Source organism: Nilaparvata lugens, chromosome 4, assembly GCF_014356525.2.
Source record: "Nilaparvata lugens isolate BPH chromosome 4, ASM1435652v1, whole genome shotgun sequence".
Lineage (NCBI taxonomy): Eukaryota > Metazoa > Arthropoda > Insecta > Hemiptera > Delphacidae > Nilaparvata > Nilaparvata lugens.
In genome coordinates, this window is record NC_052507.1 from 79,311,070 (window position 1) to 79,331,886 (window position 20,817).

Sequence of the window (20,817 nt, forward strand, 5' to 3'; positions counted from 1 at the left end):
CACTCGATATTATTATTATTATTACTGTTTATTGCACCCTGTCGTAATTGTTTCCTAGGAGGTTCTCCTATTTTGAAATGTAGAATTTCTAAAATTCAAATTATGTTTCAAATCAAATCAAAATTTTTATTCACAATACAAACAATTTAATTTATTCACAGTACAATTGCCAAATCACAAAGCTATACTCTCTAAGGTATTGGTGGTAAATATGATTAGTATTTACCACAAACTTATAATATTATAGTGAAGCTTACCTTATTGAATCAAAGTTTTTCTATTGGAAGTAACAGTATCGTTTTCTGTTTTGGTACTCGTCACCGGCACTCAAACTGTGGTTTTGCTGGTTTCGCCTAATTAGTATATTATTATGTTTAAAAAATTATACTTCTTATTCTAAAATATCACTTTTTGTAATCTAATTGTATTAATTTGTGAATATTTTTTGTAAGGCAATAAAATTTGATTTGATTTGATTTGGAACTGCTAAAACTGAAGATTTTTCGACGGGTGCCCAGTTACAGAAGAAAACTAGTTAAAAAAGATAAATAACTTGGCACAAAGTAAATATTACACTTCAAAGATTTTAAGTATTAGATGAAGGAAAACAAATACGAATTGCAAAAATAAAATAAGAAATATACATCAGATTTTGATAGAGAATGAATAAAAATAATTTATAATAAAAAAGTTTTAATTTTTTTTCGATCATAGATACTGTCTATTGTAATCATGGATACTGTTTGTTGTAATTGTTTTCTCGATAGCTCTCCTATTTTGAAAAGTGAAACCCCTACAATCCAACTCAGATTTGAATCATCTTTTTGATTCAAGCAAAATAATATCGATTCATTTGTGAAATAGTTGCACTGATCCATGTTTCAACTCCTTAGCTAATCAACAACATGGTTAGTATTCATATTCATGGTTTTAGACTTGCACATGCTAGCAAGTATTCATTAAGATGTAAGAGCATGTAACAATAGTTTGACGCACTGGAATTTGGATCATATAGGATTCGCATGATCATGCAATTTTGTTATACAAAACTGACTTCAAATTCTATAAAACATGTTATATGAGACCTTTCTAATTATACTGTGTCTTTGAATTGTGTCAGAGTAAGCTGACATTTATTGTAGGCCTATTGATTGTGACTTTGGTATTAAAAATAATAAGTGAAAGTTAACAATATTTTTATGTTCACGTTAACACAAATTTATTAGGAACAAAATGAAATTTTGAATGTCATTAGAGAATATTCAAAACAAAACTTGTTGACAATTAAATCTTTTTCAGAGATCCTTATTCAACCGTGACCTTCTATATATTAGGTAGTATTCAGGAAATCCTAGATTGACTAATCAATCAACATTGTTTTGATTCTAAAACGTTTTAGTTATTGTAAAATACTACGAGAGTGTGAGAACTGTTATGAATAAGATTGAAATGTTATTCTCTCTGGACTAAAATACACAACACAATATTGAGAATGAAAGTTGAAACATCAAAGTTAACACAGATCTATTTAGACAACGAAAGATAAAATAAATCACAAGAACGCAAAATATTTTTTACCATAGATCTAATATTTTCTTAGTCTATGCTTTTACTTGCGAAGTACACAGAATCTCCTCCTTTCTCCAAGATTGTCGTGTCGATAGCAAATACCTGAAGACCCGTTATCTATATGATAACAAAGAGAGACACTGCTTTAAAATAACAAAGACAGACATCGCGTGGCGACCGAGTAATGGCTGAGAAATTTACTGCTGATTGCAGTATGAGATCGATGTCCCATTCGACACAATCCCCTTAAATCATCTACTACCACCTTCTAAATAAAGGCTATCATCTCTATCCTACGCTCTCGATCATCCCTTCTTTATCTATCGCGCTCTCACTCGGATCCTCCCATCTTTATCGGCCCTCCGAAGAAGGTAGTACAACGCTAGAAGAAGGTAGAAGTATAATGCCAGTATAATAACCGGGATCAGAGTTAATTGAATTACAAGGCTCGTAAAAAACATGCTTCATGCTCATCTCATGCATTTTTGATCGACTGTTTTCCCTGTTATAGGCTACCAAGTAACCTATCTTCGAATCAAAGCTGTTCCGTCAGTTTATTACTTATTTATTTTTTATTTATATTTTTTACAGAGAAACACTGATTGGGAGAGAAAAACTAAGGATACTCCTTGTACTATTCCTTTCCCAAATTTAGATAACACTTTAAAAGTCCAAAATAGGGTTATGATTTCACTTTACTGAAATTTAGTCCATTTTCATTCAAAAACAACGAAAACTAAGATTTTAAATTTTGAAGGTTGAAACGGAATAAAAAAAAAAACAAAAATATCACACTCAAATCACCATTAATTGGAAAATTTTTGAGTAATTTTACAGAATTTAGAGCCAGAAAAAACACAACTCACTGATCAACTTATTCAAATTTATTTTCGTGTAATAAGATGGCAGCGGTAATGTATGCAACTTGCAGAAATCTATCAATCGTGTTGGAGGTACATTTATGTTGGACATAAAAATTTTATTGGATAAGTTTATTATTTCAAAAAGGAAAATGTCTACAATACAATTTATGAATAATCACAAATGCAAGTATATTATAATTAAATACAAAGATATTCATGCTCTTGAGTCCTTCCATTACTGGAATTTTAGTAACGTGTTGTATTGTATTTTGTTGACTGTAGACTGTATTTCTGACATAGCCTGATGTATTCCATGTATTTTGTGTGTTGAAATCAATCATTGGATAATTCTTTATTGATTTAGGCAATAAGTACATCATAGAGAGAGAAAAAATAAGGTAACCTTGTGCTATTCCTCACCCAAAATTTAGATAAGGTTACACATAGTCCGAAGTAGGTATCAACTTCACGTAGGTCTTGTAGTATTAACTTCACAAAATTTTCAGTCCTGAATTATTTCTACGAAGTATATTTTCAAATTTAGATGCTTCAAAACCAAACATAGAAGAAATATTCTACATTAGGCCTATTATCACTAAAATAGGAAATATTCACAAGTATATAAAAGAAAAAATCTGGTGTGGCGCACTCACACAACTTTTCTTGTCGTTATGAAAATTGATCACCTGACGCTAGTGTTCCCGCGCATCTCAAGTCTACTATTCAAAGACTTGAGCCAGCTGGTGACAGGGCAATAACGCTGGAGACACACATGAGGTCTGCTATCTCTTCATAGTAAAATGATTTAATAGAATCAACAATAATTTGCAATTGAATAATCACATTTTCTCGAATTTAAAGCTTATTTTCAATTTTAGGTGAAAATGTTACTGAACATTAATTGTAGAGATTTTCATGCTCAATCTACTCCACTTAATTTTTTTTGTTTCAATTGTATCTGAAGCCTGATAATTGGGAATCTATCTGCATTGATGGAGCGGAGCTCCTGAAATTTTTACAGATATGGGACTTGTGGCAGTTGATAGAGCTTATCGATGACTATTTTAGGTATGAATATGATGAGAATCGTTGGAGCCGTTTCCGAAAAAACACGAAAAACACTTTTTTGCAACATTTTCGCCATTTTAGCCGCCATCTTGAATTGTATTTGATCGAAATTGTTCGTGTCGGATCCTTATATTGTAAGGTCCTTAAGTTCCTAATTTCCAGTCATTCCGTTAATTGGCAGATGAGATATCGTGTACACAGACGCACATACACTCATACACACACACTCTCATACAGACGAATACCCAAAAACCACTTTTTTGGACTCAGGGGACCTTGAAACGTATAGAAATTCAGAAATAAATTGGGGTACCTTAATTTTTTTCGGAAAGCAATACTTTCCTTACCTATGGTAATAGGGCAAGGGAAGTAATAATGTTGTGGGATCAAAAAACAAACTTAATTATTATTCTAAAAGCACAGCTAATCCATATTGAAAAATCTGTTACTGTAGCCCACCCAGTGAGTATAGAATGCTATATTCCATACTCACTGAGCTTCCCCTACTAGAAATATTTATTGGAGCTCATTCTATTCAATTATCCATTCTATTTTCTCACGATATTAATATTGAAATATTGTGTTTATTAGCATAATTAGGTACATTGAATCAATAATTTTATATCATATATAATCATGATACCAGTATTGTTTTTAGCATTTGGCCTATAGTCATATTTAATGTTCACAGATTCATGAAAAATCTCAATGGGAAACTAGTTTGCAACAAACTCACAGCTCATCGAGATTTGATTTTTGAGTATTCAATTTTGTTGATGACTGTCAACCTGTCTGTATTTTGAAGCTTCCTTAAAATAGAATAACAGAGCAAATCAAATTACTAACGAGTTGACATTGCTAAAAGGCCACTTGAGAATTGATTCAAGGCGTCACTGTCCAAATGTCACTGTCAAGTCAACCTTCAAATTAATGATTTTGAATTAGGTCATTGTTGGAATCGGATTGAGATAATGAGAAAAACAAAAGGCTCTTCATAGGTTCGTAATGAAATGAGTAGCTTATTTGCTACAAATTGTCAAAACATTCATTGTAATCGTCTTAAATTCCTGTGTTATTTTGAATGTGGTGTATTAGAAATACTTACTTAATGATAATAAGTAGATATTGTTGGATCATCTGATCTATTGAAACAATAATTTGAGATACTATTCTCAGTTGTCACACCGTTATCAATTTCTAGTAAACTGAAAGTTTCAATATTGAGCAGCAGAATATGATATAGTATGGGAGAAATTAAGCTCTATTGTCATTGGTCTTTGGCGTTCTAGTCTCGGCCAATTATAGTAGAGCTCAACCTCCATTGGTAGACAGCTATTGGCCAATCGTAGGGCTTCATCCACGCCATATAATCTGCTACTGAATACTCAAGTTTCCAGTTTACTAGAAATAGATAATGGTGAAAAAACTGAAAATAGTATTTCAAATTGCTATAACATATTAGTGATTGTGCCAATATTAAATAATATTCATTCAATAATATATTGTCTTGATTCCTATCTGACCATGCAAGTTATTTTTCCATTTTGTTACTTTTACTTCATTCCTCAATTCTGAGCTTACTCTAAAGTCTACTTTATCAAAAGCCTCGGAATTGGATCAGTAACAGCTAACATACATACTTTGAATTTTATCAAGGATTATTCCATTATATGTTCTGTGCAGTAGAATTGACTTTGGAAACACAAATAGAAAAATTCCTCAACTGTAATATTAATTACATAACACAACTGTAATGTTAAAATTTATCTGTTTGAGAAATATGTTCTTATTTTCTTATCTCACATACACTGGCGTTGATGAGTAGTAACAATATCCTCAAGTAGTACTCAATTTATAAAATTACTCACCTAACAGAGAGCACACCATTTAAAAATTCCAACTTGAGTACGAATAAAGATATTTTTAGTGATATAGTGCAATCAGTAATAGTGATAAAGTGATAAAGAGTTATTTTTAGTGATATAGTGCAATCAGTAATAGTGATAAAGTGATAAGTTTGTTTATAGTGATGGCTTTGCAATAATGGAAAAGTGACTTGTATCCGGAATCTAACTAACAACAACTCTAACATTGCATTGAGTTGAATGAACAATCATACTCAATGGACTATAACAATAATCAATGATCAATTGTTTTTCACAATCAATATTAATATTTATTCGCTCCATTTGATTGCACTAATGAACAATAAAGGTGTATTTCACCAATTATATTCCCTCAATAAAATTTCCACAATACTGAAATTTCTCATGGATACTTGAAAGCAGTCGATTTGATCAATTCGCCATTTCAAAATCCATCCTAACAACCTGACAAACAAACTGCACAACAACAGAGTTGGTGTATTTCATTGTTTCGCTACATTTATTTCCAGCATTCCGCGTTCCGCAACAGTTACCAAATAATAATGGCATCGCGTACTTTTAGAACCGATAAACCGCAAAAATATCGCTGCGATTGAATCGGTGGTCGATGTCGTGACGTCATTACAGCGTTGACCAGAACGGTGTAGTGTTTTTGTGCATCGATAACTCTCGTGTGTATAGTGAGGTCCACGTTATTATGGCAGTGAAGAAATATAGGAAACAACGTTTACGATTCTCTGCATTGCCACTAGCATTCATAGAATTTAGCTGGAACTGGGATATATGAAGAAATATTAACTATTCAAATAGTTTAACTATATTAATTATTTTATTAGATATTAAATTTTCATAACTGAGATTGGATATTTTGTAAATTATATTTCTATATTGTTAAAACATGATCTGGCAACATTGCAGAGGTAGAGAGTTATATTGCTATCTGCTTTGTCACAATCTGCATTCAAGACACAATCGCTGACACAATGGCTCTCTGTTGCGACGCGCGATTCTAGGCAGAGTTCAGTTTCAGACAACTAAAAGAGAGAGAGGGATTAAGAGTGAGTGAGTGGGTTGCAGAATGAGAAAGTGTGAGAGGGTGAGAGATATTTTGATAGAGAGACAGAGGAAGAGAGAGATTGATTGATTGGTGTAGAAATATAGAACTAAAAATATAAAATATAATATTGTAAATAAAATATTAATTGGTATAAAAGATCAAGATTGAGTGTTTAGAGTCAAACACAGAGAGATTGATTGATTGCTATCTGCTTTGTCGATAGGCAAGGTAATAAATTCCCATAATTCAGATTAGATATTTTGTAAATTATACTTCCACATTGTTAAAACATGATCTGGCAACGTTGCGGAGGTAGAGAGGGATAGCGCTATCTGCTTTGTCGAATGATAGACGAGGATAGCAACACCAATGTTGATCAAATACTGCCACTATAACGTGGACCACACTATGGGACGCTTGTTTTTCTGGTCCATGCCCCATGCATGTCTGTCCCGCTGTGTCTCTTGTTCGTTGGCTGCTCGCTGAGCGTGCTTATAGTTGTAAAAAGCCTGTTCGTGATTGCTTTTCTACTCGACGATCCATGTCGATGTGGGATCTATGTGGCACGCGGTGATTTAGGTGCTGGCGAAGAAGAAAGAGAAGAAGGAGAAGGAGAAGAAAAATGAAATGAAAGGGAGTAGGATCATAGAATATTAAGGAAGTAGGAAAACTTGGAAAAAAATGTTTCACTCTATGATAGAACTGAAGCCAAAAGGATTTAGTTCGAGATATAGAAAAAATGTAGGTATCAATGCGAAAGCTTTGAATGATGCGGATGATACAAACAAATCAAATTGAATTCTATTACTAATCATCGTATCTGTAATTATATAACCACTGTTTTTCAGGACCATTCTTATATAACTGTTTTGTTTGATACATTATCAGTAATATGTATTATAGATAACTAAATTTACCCTCAAATGATTAATTAAGGAGAAAGTAACAAAGGATTTCTAAAATGTTAGACCAGTCTCTGCATTGATATCGATTGATAGAAAACTTTATCCTATACTATAAAACGAGCAACTTCTATTTAGATGTTGAGATGTTTAGATATTTAGATGTTTGGATGTTTAGATGTTTAGATGTTTTCGCCCCACTTGGATGTAATGAGCTGGCTTACGTGCGTCATATGGAGGCCGAAAATGGTTGTTTTCTGACCAGGCCGGTAAAATTTTTACGGCCCTAGGGCTGTAAAATAACCTTTAATTCAGCTGATTCTGATTTGATGTGAAAGTGTTTACAAAATAGTTTATGAAACGGAATCAGTTTATGCTTCTAGAATTGAATAAAGTATTTTGAAATAAGATACTATCATTTTATTTGGATGAATGAAATACAAATAAGATATTATAAACTATTCAAATTCAATTTTCAGAGTATAATAGAATCTAACCTCAAACCTCATAGTACTTCGTTTATCACGAAACATGGTGAATAATTTTGGAACTACTTGGGCAATATCCATGGTGCTGAACGTTTTCACAAATAATTTATGAAACGAAATCAGCTTATGCTTCTAGAATTGAATAAAGTATTCTGCAATAATATACTATCATTTTATTTGGATGAATGAAATACAGATAAGATATATATTATAAACTATCCAAATTTGATTTCCAGAGTAGGATAGAACTTCTAACCTAAACTTCCCAAGTCGATGACAACAAGCATTGTTGACGTTAACATTCAGATTGGCCAAATTTCAAGTGTGCTAAAACAGCTGATCAAAAAGCTTTTCATTATTTGTGTTTATTATTCAATAATTAAAACATCTATAATAATATCATATTATTGTCATATGAAAGAATAAAAAAGTATAAACTCAACCTCCCACATAATTGAACATAATCTTTTAGGTTATTTAGACAAATCAGAATAAATAATAAAAATACTTGGACAATTTCCTGATATTCAGATTACCTCAGATTTGCTAGAGCTATGACCTTCCACTTTTGCTTTCAGAAGTGCTTAATGAACAATTATTCTCATATATATTGTATATTTTTGTGTGTGGCGAAAAATAGCGTTCGCACCACGGGCAAAAATGTTTTTCCGGCTCTCAATCTTTTCTAGTCTCGGCCTACGGCCTCGGACTTGAAAACCGATTTCGAGCCGGAAAAGTCTCATTTTCGGCCCTAGGTGCGAAATATACTGTTAGATGTTCAGATGTCTAGATGTTTGTATTTCACCGCATCTCGAAAACGGTTCCAACGATTCTCACGAAATTCAGAACATAGTAGGTTTATAATATAAAGATTCGATTGCACTAGGTCTCTGTGAAAGTAGTTTTCCCTGTGAAAACTCGCTGAAGGACTTTACAAGGATAATTATTATTATTCATCCTTGGGAAAACAGCTGATAACAATTATTTCGTCGTCTGTTGGTGATGGAAGTGAGTGAGCGAGTTCATGTGTGTGTGACTGTGTCAAAGCTATGACTCAGCTGTTGAAATTTTTTAATCATTCAATCAGGTACTCAGTGCCGGTCGCAAAGAAGCTGGGTTATTTTTAATCCTGATTAATTCTAGTAGATCCATCTTTTTGAAATGGTCTTCTCTGATTTGGTTCAAGTGAAATAAATTAGGATTAAAATTCAACCGGCTTTTGTGCAACTAGGCCTTTGTGAGGGAAATTTTTGCATTCCTCTGGGAGTTAATCTCAATTTACTGTGATTAGATAGACCATTTTCTGTATGAATGTTATCATAATTTCTTCTTCCGTAATAAATTTGTTATGCTTTTGTACTCCAGAGCGAAGCTCGGTCCCCGATATTAGAGAATTAAACTTCATCACAGAAAATTTATAAATTTGGAATGTGATATAGAATATGTATCAAGTTTTTTGTGAATGCTTAATCGGTGATTCCATGAAAAGCAGGAAGCGAGAAAATAATGTTGACGTTTGAAAGCTTGGATGCTGGAAATGAAAAATTATCAGGCATTTCTCGTGAATATCGCATGCATGTTTTGTATGCATTATAGGCTATCATCATTCCCTATAACATGTATATAATACACTCAAATATATGAAAAACGAGATGAATAGTCATTTGTGATTAAGAAAACGTCAGATGTAAATGAAAATAGTCAATTGTTCTTGAGATGTCATCACATGTAATTGAGAATAGTTAATTTTATTTGAGAAAGTATCATTTCAATTTGAGAACATACGATTTGGAATCGAGAAATTGTCAGTTGTAAGTGGGAAATGATTTTAAAAAACCATTACTTCCAGTACTTACTATTTTCATATAAAATAATAGATAACATATTTAATATTTCAATAAATGTTTAGATATTTAATAGAACATTATTTTCAAGCCCCAAAATCCATTTAAGAATTTCCGAATCGTTTGATCAAGAGATTCAATTGATTGATGATAAAGTTCAATTGCGCCGTAAACGTAAAGAATTTGATCTTCATCAAGTGCAATGCTTCACAAAATGTTTGGAGACAAAAGTCACGTTCCCAATACATACATAGAAATAATTCTCATTAATCATTCGTGAACAGTACAGGGTAAATACTTTCACCATTGAAAATATTAATTTTCCTCCATGCAAAGCCTATGAAAGTAATTGGAATACTGTGTACGTAGTACAGTATCCTTTCCTGCTCAAATAAAACCTGTACTGTAGGCTACAGAAGAGTCACGACATGTCAATTGGAAAATTTTCTCATTTCCAATTAATATCTTCTCATTTACACTCGACGATTTCTCAAATACAATTCACTATTCTTATCTACATCTGACATTTTCTCAATTACAAGTGACTATTCTCAAATACAATTGACACTTTCTCAAATTAACTTGATACTTTCTCAAATTAACTTGATACTTTCTCAAATTAACTTGATACTTTCTCAAATTAACTTGATACTTTCTCAAATTAACTTGATACTTTCTCAAATAAAATTGAATAAAATTGGAAAAGGTGTAGTAACTATGATAGAAGAGTTCTAACATAGAATAAACAATCCACATTAAAGAGGTTTCCTCTGGTTCTAGGTTCAAACGCTCCCTTCATTACTCAGTTTATAACACAGGAATAGACAGTCCCACTCATTGAAGGCTTAGGTATGGTAGGTATATAAGAATTATACATGATATTACACATTCTCACACATGGTATTTATGATGGGCTTAGCTTGCTAAGCTCATATCTGTTCGTAAATGCATTTCCTGTTCCTCATGTAAAAACGAAAACTATCCGGCATAGAATAAAACAATCGTATAAGTTTTCTCTGGTTCCAGCTAGAATTCCAATATGATAATGTCCGCAACGCGTAGTTAACTATTCAATTAAACACACTTCCATGTCACGTGATTTGCTCCGTTTGTTGTGTCAGGATAATAATGGCACTCATCAATTTTCTTTGTACAACTATAATGTCACTGTGCAATAATAGAGTATGGAATGTTTCATACTATCATAGTGAAGAGAATACCACCATTATATTATTATATTCTTTTGTCTCTCTGTGTGCAATATGCCGTGGAACGAAAAATTTCGGGACAAATACTAATTACCCAAATCCGGCACCAGTGCTACATCTACAGCACCAAGATTACAGTAATTATCACTAGGCAGTTGAAGAGACAAAAATTAATTATTAGTCACAGCCGCCTGCCACCCAAAAAGTAATTTTATTTTTTGACCTCAACAGAAAACTACTGAGAACACCACAGAACATGTGACGTCACAGCACTCAATGAGGATGGTGCAAGCTGATTGTCGTCACTGGGAGGAAATTTCGTTCTTTGTGAGGCGGCTCATGGGGGGGGGGTCTCTGACGCGTGTTGCCAACGGGGGGTTGTAATGATGATGATGGTAGGAAGGGGGGAAGGCCGTTGCACCGTATTGTCACTTACTGGTCCAGAGGGTGTGGGCCGGGGTGGGGCGAGGGGGAAGCTTGACGCAGAGACGAAGTTATTAAGAAAAGAGTGGGCGTGCCGAGTCGTATTAAAACTGCGGGGAGCATTCAAGACACAATCGCTGACACAATGGCTCTCGGTTGCGACGCGCGATTCTAGGCAGAGTTCAGTTTCAGACAACTAAAATAGAGAGAGATTAAGAGTGAGTGAGTGGGTTGCAGAATGAGAAAGCGAGAGAGGGTGAGAGATATTTTGAGAGTATTAGACAGAGAGAGATTGATTGATTGATTGATTGATTATATTATGCCTTTATTAGGTCCTCTCTGCCACACAACTTTAAGTGAGAGAGAGAGAGAGTTTGAAGAGTGAGAAAGAAGGAAGAAACGAAATTAGTGGAGAAAAAGCCAAAGCACCCCCACTGCACTATAGTGTCTCTCCACGTTGTAGATCGTTGCTAGGGTTTCCCTGGTTCCGAAGTTGAACTCTGGTCAACTTCGTAAGAATACAATCGGAGTGTTCTTGTTTTGATGAAATTATGGAATTGGATGGTGGAGGAGAAAAGTGAGATCCACCCTGATGTACTCATTATTTCGACCGTGAGTTGAGCGTACTTCCTTATTCTATTGTGATCAATCTATTATATCCATTAGATCGATCAGACTGTTCAAATCGAAGAGCACATTAAGCTGCGTACACATATACGCGCTTCCAACCCGCACCGAGCACGCTCCGCCCTCGTACCGCCCTCGTTCCTCCATCGTACCACAGTCGCTCCGCCCCCGCATCAATCATGAACGTTACGGAAGATGTTAGATCTTCTCGCGTTCCCCGGTCGAACCACTGTTGCTCCCCGGTCGATCATCAATCGCTCTGCTTGAGTGACATTCGGTTGCGGAGCAGAGCGAAAGTCTGTACGCACCTTTACATTGAGTTTGTCATTTCTAAATTATTTCTGAAACATAGTCAGAACTGCATGGTAACATTCATTGTTGGTGGTCCCTTGTCCAATTCCAATACCAGAGGCAACTGATACTTTTGCTATCTTTTCGCTATGCTAATACTCATAGCATTTCATCGAATTTCTAATACTCGAATCTATCATTATATTCATCGCTAAGTTCTTTAATTCATTGAATTACCGTAACATTAATTGTTCGTGGTCCCTTGTCCAATACCAGAGACAACTGATACTTACACTATCTTTTCTCTATGCCAATACTCATAGCATTTCATCGAATTTCTAATACTCGAATCTATCATTATATTCATCGCTAAGTTCTTTAATTCATTGAATTACCGTAACATTAATTGTTCGTGGTCCACTTGTCCAATACCAGAGACAACTGATACTTACACTATCTTTTCTCTATGCCAATACTCATAGCATTTCATCGAATTTCTAATACTCGAATCTATCATTATATTCATCGCTAAGTTCTTTAATTCATTGAATTACCGTAACATTAATTGTTCGTGGTCCCTTGTCCAATACCAGAGACAACTGATACTTACACTATCTTTTCTCTATGCCAATACTCATAGCATTTCATCGAATTTCTAATACTCGAATCTATCATTATATTCATCGCTAAGTTCTTTAATTCATTGAATTACCGTAACATTAATTGTTCGTGGTCCCTTGTCCAATACCAGAGACAACTGATACTTACACTATCTTTTCTCTATGCCAATTCTCATAGCATTTCATCGAATTTCTAATACTCGAATCTATCATTATATTCATCGCTAAGTTCTTTAATTCATTGGATTACCGTAACATTAATTGTTCGTGGTCCCTTTGTCCAATACCAGAGGCAACTGATACTTTCGCTATCTTTTCTCTATGCCAATACTCATAGCATTTCATCGAATTTCCAATACTCGAATCTATCATTATATTCATCGCTAAGTTCTTTAATTCATTGAATTACCGTAACATTAATTGTTCGTGGTCCACTTGTCCAATACCAGAGACAACTGATACTTACACTATCTTTTCTCTATGCCAATACTCATATCATTTCATCGAATCTATCATTATATTCATCGCTAAGTTCTTTCATTCATTGAATTACCGTACATAAGAAAATGAGTTCATTGAAATTCTTATAAAAATGAATGCGAGATTACATTAGATACTGTAGCACTGGAAAAACGAAGTTTTGAAACTGAATAACTATCCCAGACCCTTATGTGCAACTTCAACTTTCAAGTTGAATGATACAACTTGATGATAATGGCCTCACTTCCTGTTGTGTTGGAACTCGAAAAGATGTCACATCTGCTCCAACGCTTCAATTATCTTCGAGACTTCTAGCTCTCAGAATAGCGCTCCCTTTTTGATGAAAAGTTTTGAAGTTGATATAATTGTCGCAATTAATAACATCATTTGAACCTTTGAAACGTTTTAAACACATTTGAATTAATAACATTTGAAGTATGGCAGCAATCACAAACTTCTTATATGTTCGCTGTTTCAGATTATAGATCCTCAGAATTGTTCGTCATTAACACATCCTCTCCTGCCTACTGATAATGTTTTCTTGCAATAACTACTTATCTCAAATGAAAAAAAATCAAATTTTATTAACCAATTAACAACTATTAACAATCTACACCTACTTGCCCTTGAACGGAGTTGACAACTCGTTCAATTGAGCTTAGTTCAATCTCCCTCAACCGCAAGAAAATATTCAGATGAAATTGGAAGAGATGAGTCCACTCTCACCCCCCCACCACCAGCATCTATAGACGTTGCTAATTTGTCAGTGGTATTATAAAAATATTTCATCAATTCTCATTCATAAAATCAGCTGGACAACGTTGATTGACCGAGCGAAGTGAGGTATAAGATTCAAGTCGACGGTTTGACATTTCTCTTAATGTTTAAATGTTTAAATGTTGCGCATTTACGGCGAAACGCGGTAATAGATTTTCATGAAATTTGACAGGTATGTTCTTTTTTAAATTGCGCGTCGACGTATACACAAGGTTTTTGGAAATTCTGCATTTCAAGGATAATATAAAACGAAAAAGGAGCCTCCTTCATACGCCAATATAAGAGTAAAAATCAGACTATAGAATTATTCATCATAAATCAGCTGTCTCTAGTGGACTATAGTACTACCCGTTCAAAAACATCGACCATCTTAAAAATTTATCTTTCCAACAACGTTAGTAGACAGTTGACTATAATACTACCCGTTCAAAAACATCGAACATCTTTATAATATTGTATCTTTCCATTAACGTTGTAGACAGTTGCAGCTAGACCTGATAACAGCGCTCACACTCACATTCCGGGACGACACGTCACGGTACGATAGGACAGAAAGCTCTATATTTATTTAGGATTTTTCTAGACATTTTAAATTGATAAATTATTCATTAATTTTTGAGAAAACATAACAACAGGTCAATGTAACTTACTGAGCGCGAGGTCCACTGTTCACAGAACCACTAGTATGAAAATATTGGTTAATTCTCATTCATAATCAGCTGGACAATGTTGATAAACCCTTCAACTTTGCACTCTGTTCGGATTTCCATCGGACTATTTTCGTGCGGTTGACTATCTTTAGTCATTATACTTATGTGAATAAATACATTTTTAAGAATAACCGGAACAGTACAGGAAGAATATGAAAAGAAGCCAATTGAACATTCCATAACCTTTCAAATGTGACGGATGAGCAGTATGCTATAGAGTATTGAATAGTATATTATGTATGTACAGTATGGAATAGTATATTCCATCCCTTCTTCTCCTAGAGAATTCATACTAAACCAGTTTGTGAGTATACAATTTGAAAATCGACAGTGTTATGCTATCATATGAACTTATCACTGGAAGCTAATCTATCACACAACAATCTAGAGTAATCTATCACAAGGTAATCTATATCCGTGCTTGAATTATATCAACCTCTAGATAGCATACAATTTCAGCCAGCTCAGTATTTGAAAATCGACAGTACCATCTCATCATATAGACTTATCACTCAAAGATAAACAAGTTCATCCATCTCCTCACTTGAAGGTGGAAGATAAACAAGCTAATCTATCAATGGTATGCTTGTTTGTCATGTTGGTATCGGCCCAATATTATCCTCCCGTTAATTATAACGTAACATACTGAGTATTCTGAAATACGCTAATAATTGGAATGATGTAATAATGTGATTATTGTGTCGAAATTAGTGATCCTGTTGTTATTGTGAGATGGCAGCATAATTGGATTAATCATTTGGATGGCTGTCACCTGGCCATTAGCAGATCCAAAATGGCGGCCATATACCGATTACACTGTTGTCAGATTTAATGTAATGCCGCCACAGATAAGGGTGTTCGATTGTTGTTCTTGTTAACACACATTCCCTAACAACTGATGAGTTCCGGGATTAATTAGTTGTTCCACGTGTGCCAATAATCGATCTCTCCGAATAATATTGCGAATGTCAGTGATGAGCATTTCTTGTTTTCGGATAAGGTACATTAGGAATTCAACAATATTTGTGATGATGCTGTTCTACCACAATAATGTATTCGGATACGGGATGGATTAAGATATTAATTTTGAATATGATCACAGGACATTAATTGAGGGGAAAATGGATAATAGACGTGTAGGAATTTGACTTATTAGCCAAGATTGAAGCAGTGGAGCCATTTCACCAAACGGCTATTGGGGGCGAAAACCATATGCTATGAGGGGGGGAAGGAATACGCCAAAGGATAGAGGGTTCTAGGTTTTCCCCTATAAATTTCACATTCGAAGATTTTATTATATGCTTCATTTTTTCAGTCTTATACAAATGTGGTTGTGGTATCAATACAAACATATACATTATTAGTTATTGAATCATGAAATATTTATAAGAAATATAAGCCTCAAGAGAGACCCTGAAGTAGGAAACACTGAAACAGATTTCTTAAGAATCATGGAAACATATAATTTTTCTTTTACAATGACAATTTCAAAAATTTCATTAGGGATCATATTCTAATTGGAAAAATAACTTTCAGTTGGAAGGCTAGAGAAACATTATGCTGTTCCCATAATTCCCACCAACTCTGTGTCCATACACATTATTGATTGTTGATTGTGCCCTTTCTTTTGTTTTCACTGTTACATCTTGCAACTTGTTAATTCTCACGTTGAAATTTATGCAATTACTCACTTATTGTACCCTCATTAATAATTGTACCCATTCTATATTTAAGCTTCAAGTATACCACAGAGAAATATATATTCTTTATTACTCTGTACCCGTAGTCATACTTTCAAGGCAATTTCGCTACATTGTTGATACTGTAGAAGGAATTATACTACTGCTGTTTAAAAAAAGTATTAAATCAGTATGAGATTCTAAGGATTCGTTTAGATAGACCAAAATTTTCATTATTTATTTGATCCGTGGGGGGGCCTAGGCACCCCTCCTGCCCCCCCCCCTAAATGGCACCCCTTCTGAAAATGTTCAGAATGTTCATTAAAATGAATCAGAAGTTCGATCATTAATCACTGTTGCAATTCGTTCAAATGAATGATATTATCCAATGATAAAAAATATATACAGTGCTACATATCGATATGAAGGATATAATATCATATCAAATTAAATATTATTTTAATTTCATAATACTATATTATATTGTAAAAATTATATACTAAAGAGTACTATATTATTCAAATGATCAATAAATATTTGTATAGTATAGAATAGAGTAGTATAAAGTAGTTAGTGAATCAATCACCTTTTAAAGAATCCTATTTGATCCCATCAACTGGTCTCAAAACTCATCTATAATGAGGTACACGTTATAATGGCAGTGGAGAAAGATGGGAGAACAACGTTGCCGATCCTCAGTCTTGTCAATGTCTTGATATAATATTACTGTTCAATAATAATGTAATAGTACTGTAATAGCACTGTTAATTCTCGTTTAAAATAATCAATTATATTTTATTAAGCAAGAAAATATATTTTCCAATTATTTCTTGATGAATTTTCATAGTAAATATGAAATATTTTGTTGATTAATGATTAATTCTACATTGTTAAAATACGATCCGCCAACATAGCAAAGCTAGAAAGAGATAGGGTTATCCGCTTTGTTGAATAATAGACAAGGATAGCAATACCATTGATAATCAAACACTGCCATTATAACGTGGACCTCACTATAGCTCTAAATATTATAGGAGATCCTACGATTCTTGTTTCAGAGGATATTTCTGGTGTACTTGTCCATTCTTAAGGTGCGTACAGATATTCGCGCCGCGAACATGAGCGATTCACTTTCAATCAAAGCTGATTATATCTGTATTCGTACAGAAACGGTAAGATGTTCGCGGCGCGTAAATCTGTGCGCACCTTTAAGTATCAAGGCTCTAGAGTGCTATTCAATAAGGAGTGTAAAATGAAGGTCAATGAGCTTATTCAAAACCATCTCATTTCTGGTATGAGAGTAGACTAATATGCAGGAAAGAAGCCGCCTTGGTAAGCTGCATAATATAATACGCCATACTGTCCATGAGAGTTTGAGGCGGAATTTGCTCCCTTGGCATTCATAAACTTTTATTAGTCCTGCCCTTCGCACATATCCCTCTGTATTATTCCTTGGGCTCCGATAAAGTTGTACTAACGTAGCAGCAGAATTTAACTCCGTGCGACTGTATATAGGTCATTCATTTATGTCATATTCATAGGTAACAAGAATACGTATATACTTTTCAATCAATTCCAATATGCGTAGTTCATTTTTAGGTATTAATCACGTAATCCCGAGTATGTGGGACATCATGAAAATATACGAGCAGTTAGAGTATACGATATTTCTATCGAGTAGGGAAAGAAATGCACGGTCATGAGACCGTGAGACTTGTTATTCAGTCACGACTAGATTGAAAAGTAATAATAAATTATAGAGTATTGGATTAAAATAATAATAATCAATCAATAAATATTGGAATTGATGTTGCTTTCCATGAAATGAAATGAAATATTCCTGCATGTGCTTGATTAAGTATGTTCTAAAGTCATCATCATGACAATAATATTCACAATAGCGACATACAATATGAGTAACATGGATATTATGAATGAGAAACCAAAGAGAGTAATATTGATGAATTCATAGAGCTAAATTATTGCAGTAGATGTTGTGAACGGGAAGGCAAATGGTAATTGATAAGGTGCGTACAGATATACGATATAGAGCAATTCACTTTTAATTAGCTGACTATATCTGTATTTTTACAGAAACGGTAAGATACAGATATAGAAAGTTTGGCATCAGCTGATTAAAAGTGAATTGCTCATGTTCGCGGCGCGTATATCTGTACGCACCTTTAAGTATCAAGGCTCCGGAGTGCTATTCAATGAGGAGTGTAAAATGAAGGTCAATGAGCTTATTTAAAACCATCTCATTTCTGGTAAGAGAGTAGACTAATATGCAGGAAAGAAGCCGCCTTGGTGAGCTGCATAATATAATACGCCATACTGTCCATGAGAGTTTGAGGCGAAATTTGCTCCCTTGGCCTTCATAAACTTTTATTAGTCCTGCCCTTCGCACATATCCCTCTGTATTATTCCTTGGGCTCCGATAAAGTTGTACTAACATGGCAGAATTTAACTCCGTGCGACTGTATATAGGTCATTAATTTATGTCATATGCATAGGCTACAAGAATACGTATATACTTTTCAATCAATACCAATATGCGTAGTTCATTTTTAGGTATTAATCACATAATCCTGAGTATGTGGGACATCATGAAAATATACGAGCAGTTAGAGTATACCATATTTCTATCAAGTAGGAAAAGAAATGCACGGTCATGAGACCGTGAGACTTGTTATTCAGTCACGACTAGATTGAAAAGTAATAATAAATTATAGAGTATTGGATTAAAATAATAATAATCAATCAATAAATATTGGAATTGATGTTGCTTTCCATGAAATGAAATGAAATTGCTTTATTGTCTCTTCAAAATAGATAATAATTTACATACACTATATTATTATCGACAATAAACACTATTATTAGATGACGAAACACTATTATAATAACTCTGTTGTAGTTCTGACACTGTGTTACTTGTAAATATTTAAAAGAACTTCAGGCTGATGAGGCTCCCTCCTCTTCAGGAGTGAAATGCATTCCTCAATACTCCAAGAAAAGTAAGTGTTTTTTCAAATATTTACAAGTAACACAGTGTCAGAGTCAGAACTACAACAGAGTTAATAAATATTGATTAGTAATAATAATTATGGAGTTAAAGTTACAGAGTATCCTCCAAAGTAAAGTTAGTATGTCAAGAAAAGTTATGTGTCCAATTTCAACATCAAGATATAAAGTTATCATAGAGTCATGACTGAGTTATCATTATTCATCAGTAATGAGACTGAGTGAATGGAAAATACTTAATACTGTCAAAGCCACTGAATCATTGAAACTAATTGAGTTAATAGTTTCGGTTGTTACATCATCATCAATCTATGGTCAACTGAAAGCAGAGAAAAGCTAAGACTGTTTTATTTTCTCTGCTGGAAGCTAACTGAAAATTGAGCTGCTCAATGTATAGTGTGGAAGAAGTCATTCAGGATTGGCCAACATCTGTTGGACAATGAAGGTTGAACTCTTGAGAATAGTTAATAGTCAGTCATAATTTTTACACTCAATATAGACTTCGAAGGCTTGCAAATTGAGTAGCTTAATGTATAGTGTGGACGAAGCCCTATACGATTGGCCAACAGCAGTTGACCAATGAGCATTGAACTCTACTGTGATTGGCCGAGACTGGACACGCCTAAAGTATTCCAAATATGGTCTTGAGAATCATTAATAGTCAGTCATAATTTTTACACTCAATATGGGCTTTGAAGGCTTGCAAATTGAGTAGCTGAATATATAGTGTGGATGAAGCCCTATAGGATTGGCCATCAGCTGTTGACCAATGAACGTTGAACTCCACTGTGATTGGCCGAGACTGGACACATCCAAAGTATTCCAAATATGGTCTTGAGAATCGTTAATAGTCAGTCATAATTTTTACACTCAATATAGACTTTGAAGGCTTGCAAATTGAGTAGCTGAATATATAGTGTGAATGAAGCCCTATACGATTGGCCATCAGCTGTTGGTCAATGAACGTTGAACTCTACTGTGATTGGCCGAGACTGGACATGCCTAAAGTATTCCAAATATGGTCTTGAGAATCGTTAATAGTCAGACATAATTTTTACACTCAATATGGGCTTTGAAGGCTTGCAAATTGAGTAGCTGAATATATAGTGTGGATGAAGCCCTATAGGATTGGCCATCAGCTGTTGACCAATGAACGTTGAACTCCACTGTGATTGGCCGAGACTGGACACACCCAAAGTATTCCAAATATGGTCTTGAGAATCGTTAATAGTCAGTCATAATTTTTACACTCAATATAGACTTTGAAGGCTTGCAAATTGAGTAGCTGAATATATAGTGTG